The 4,403-nt window shown below is 38.1% G+C and overlaps 1 pseudogene; it reads right to left on the bottom strand.

Moving 5' to 3' along the window:
- LOC116084223 overlaps positions 1–4,403 on the bottom strand; it is a 53,877-nt pseudogene that overhangs the window by 3,604 nt on the left and 45,870 nt on the right.

Genomic DNA, 4,403 nt, shown 5'->3' on the forward strand with positions numbered 1-4,403 from the left:
GTAGGTTTAGTTACTTTGCTCCCTAGATGGTAAAAATAATTTAAGGAAGGAACAGTTTATGTTGGATCTCAGTATGAGGATTCAATCCATCACAGTGAGGAAAGCATAGCAGGCAGAATGTGAAGCAGCTGGTACTGCTGTGCCTTCAGTTAGGAAGCTGAAAACTTGGGAGCTTCCCTGTAGCTCACTTGTTTTATTCAGGGGTGGATCCCAGGCACTGGAGTAATGGTGAGCCCTTCCACCTCACCTGACCTAATCGGTTTGATCTTGTATATGCCCAGAAGCTTATATCTATGGCAGTCCTAAGGGTTACCAAGTATCAATCAATGGCGAATTTTTAGAGTTTCAATTCTTTGTCTTGTGGGATTTTAGTTTGTGTGTCTGTTTTGTTTTATTTTCAACATTATGTTCTTGCTAAGAAATATAGGCAGTCTTCTTCCTCTTGATTGCAGGCATGAGGAATCATACCCTTGGTGTAAAGAGATTTTTTTTTTTAAGGAATACTGAAACTCAGTATTACAGTTTCTATGAGAAACTATGAAGATAATTTAGTCAGGTGCATCTCCTGAACTTGGAAACTGTGGCCTGCCAAAAGATAAGACATTTTATTTTACCTAAAACAAGTTTCAAATATTTTAAAATATTGTTCATTATTTAAAATTTTATAAATGTAATATTTTAATATAATCAGCAGCAGAATATATTTAATTTTATAAAGATCAATAGTTATTATAAGATTAGTTAATTTTTTTCCAAATTAAAAAATCTATGAATAAATACAAAATGGATACTTTTGATTATTTTTTGAGATTGTATTTTAATTATATAACTTCTTCTTTTTCTTCCCTCCAAGCCCCCTATATACTTTTCTCCAGTCTCCTATAATGTACTTTTTTGTCAATTGTTATTATATGCATGTGTTATTGCATGCATTAGATGTACATATGCATTCCCAAACATAACCTGTTGAGTCTATATAATGTTACTAGCATATATGTTTTCAAGGTTGATCTTGAAAACCAATTGACACACTCTTCCCTAGGAAGAGTCACCTTTCTTACTCCCAGCTTTCCTTAGTTGCCTGTAGCTCTTTGTATAGGGTTGAACCTTCATGGGCTTATATGTATATAGTTTGACATAGTCACTGGTGTCCTTTTTTAGTTCACTTACAGGTGGTCATATTGATCCAAGTGAAGTTACAGTTATTGGAGAAGAATTTACAACCACTAACTTACTAATCAAGTTTAATCCTTAGCAACAGTCTATGAACGTTTGCCCTTATTTGCAAATATAAGTGTAGCTTTCAGTCCTCATCAAAAAAAGTTCTCATTGCAGATGGCTATCACTACAGAAGGCCACAATGAGTCAATGTGGAAAGCTGTAGGACCCAGTTCCAAGAGATACATCTACAAAAGCACTTCTGCACCTAAATTTTAGGAATCATTGCTTAAGAGAGAGAAGTATGATTCTAAAAGCCAGATGACCAGGGAGTTTCTGTGAGCTTGTATCTTCTAGTTACATATGAGACCTAGTAATATACGAAACTTGTGAGGTTTCCCTGGCAAATTGCATCACAGCTAGAAAATGATACACATTATGCAAATTTTAACTGATTTTTTTTTCAGTTCTAAATTTTTCTTGCTTTTCTGGATGAATAAGGTACAATTTTCTTTTATACATCATAATTTTCATGCATCGTATTATGCTTAGCCACAGTACTTTGAAACCAAATGTGTTACATTAATTCTATACTCCTATAAATTCCTTTCTATTTTCATGTCTCCTGAGAACATTTTTAAATTAACTTCACAGTTGATATTCCCTTGTCTATTCAAATGGTCTTCTTTTACTTTCAAGTTTACTCTGCTTCAATTGTTATGTTATATTTATTAGCAGAATATGAATAACAACACTGTATATTGTGTCCAGTTGGATTCTTTATTTTATTTTATTTTTATTTTCATTTTATCTTCTATTCAGGTGAGCATCTTTTTGGCTATAGTTTACCAACAGTTTCTCTGCCACCTTTATGTCGTGCTGCTAGGACAAATTGTAGTTCAAAGGTTTTATGGCTTCTATGATGTCCCAAACCCTCCATTTGAAGTTCTGCCTGATTATAGATGGCCAAGTCAGTCTCTGTATCATCCAGGAGTAGGAATATTAGGGAGTGTTACCCTAATAAATTCCTGGGAGTTTTCACTTCACTAGATTTCTATCTTTTGCCCCCAAGCCCCCAATTCAGGTTTTCTTTCCTGGTATTGTCTCCCTCCATCTTCACTTCATGTAAGCTCTCTTGTTCCCTCCTGACCACTCTCTGTCCACAGCAATATCTCTTCTATTTTCCCTTTCAAGAGAGATCTCCTCTTGAGACCTCCTTTTTTCTTAGCCTCTCTGGGTCTGTGGATTGTGCCATGGCTGTCCTTTACTTTGGAGTTAATATCCACTTATAAGTGAGTGTATACCATGATTGTCTTTCTGGGTCTGGTTTATGTCTACCCAAATGATTATGCATCCTACCACAAAGACACTTCTTCCAATATGTTCATAGAGGCATTAATCCTAATAACCTGAAGCTAAAAACAAACTAGATACTCTTAACTGATGAATGGGTAAAGAATACGTGGTACATTTACACTATGAAGTATTACTCAGCCATTAAAAACAATGACATGAAAGTTGCTCAAAACTAGGTAGAAGCAGAACACTCACTTTTTAAAAATGGACGTTAGTTACTAAAACCATGATTTTTTTTTTTAATTTTTGAAACATTCTTAAAGATATTTTCTGCATATGTTTCAGGATAGTTTTCCATTGAATCTTGAAAACCTAAATATTAAATAATAATAAGTCAAGAAACATTTAACATAAACTTGTGAAAATAATTTTAAATACTTATACAATACAATACAAAATCCAATAGTATTTTGACTGACGTTCCCTGAGCCTTGCACTCTGGAGCTGTGTGCCACTGTCCAACAACAACATAAAAACAGTAGGTTACCTGGAATATGAAGTTAGAAATAGATAGGAAAAGATAGAAGGAGATATGAGAGAGTGGCCACAGACATACCTACCCACGTGGAAGGGTAAAAATTAGACGGGAGACTTTCTGCTCAGCTATCTGGTTCTTTAATAATAATCCTTTGTTCTCCCAACAGATATATTACCTGGGGCAAACCCTTCCCCCAAAATACGTCAGTGTAACAGTCCAATCAGTGACTTCCTTGTTACTCTGTGGGGGTGGAGCTTTTGAATGTAACTGGAACCAGGTTTCACTCAACAGGTGGGCAGCCACAGCCCTGGGGCCCAAGTGGCACTGTTTTGCTTTCGATACTGTCCGGGCTGTGGGGAGGGAGTCCACATTTCACCCTCTCTCGTTAAAAAAAAAAACAAATGCAGGGTACAGGACATGAGCTCGACACACTTGTATGGGAATCATCACGGTGCATTGAACTTCTCCTCTGGCTCTGTCCCCTCAGGCAAATTTTGCACAGCGAGAGTTGGGCTTATGACACATCTTTATCACAGACAGCCACTGGGCATGTGCTTGCCTGAGTTAACCTCACCACCAGAGAGCGCTACTTTCTGCACCACCCATCCATACCAAATGCCAAGTTGTGCCTAAAACACCTGCAAAGTCCGGAAGCTGCCACGATTCTCTGGAAGCAGTTGAGGAACTTCTGACAGCCTGACACCAAAATGGGGCGGCTGGTGCTGAGAGCACATGCACAGGGCCCAAGCGAGCGAATCCATGCCTACACAAGATTTCACAAGTTTCACAGTTGCAAATCTTCCGCTAGGGCTCTGGAGTCAGTTGCCCAGGGAACAGGTCCTCAAGATAATGTAAATAAGTCCTTTGAAGACTCTGGTAGTCAAAATAACCTTTGAAATGCTGGAATCTCAGTGGTATGCCAGTGACTTCGGGATGTTGCCTGTTCTCAGAATGTAAACATTGAAACTACAGCGAAACTTTGCTCCAGGTGAGCCATAGTTTACCTGCTTCTGCTTTATCGGGAGTAAGCAGATTTCTGAATCAAACGGGAAAAACACGTTCAAAACTGGCAGGAAAAAGCCTGTCAGCTTTAGGACAAAAGGAACGAAAGAAAAAAGGAAGAACAAAAAACTTTCTGAGCTTTCCTGCTAGGACAGCAGCTGCTCTGAATCAAACTGGTGTACCAATCTCTCTGGGAGCCACTGCGTCTCCTACTCTCTTCGTGAAGAAATGAAGACTGAGCCTCTGCCACAAACCAACACAGGGTCTGGGCCATGCCATGTATTGGTGAGCAGGTCTCTCTAACACACAGTAGCATGAGAATTAATAGATTTAGGATGCCAATGTCATTCTGCTGCAGATCGACTTTTAACATTGGTCTGCAGAAAATTCAAAATAAAAAGGACAAAAG

The sequence above is a fragment of the Mastomys coucha genome, unplaced genomic scaffold (genome assembly GCF_008632895.1).
Source record: "Mastomys coucha isolate ucsf_1 unplaced genomic scaffold, UCSF_Mcou_1 pScaffold9, whole genome shotgun sequence".
Classification (NCBI taxonomy): domain Eukaryota; kingdom Metazoa; phylum Chordata; class Mammalia; order Rodentia; family Muridae; genus Mastomys; species Mastomys coucha.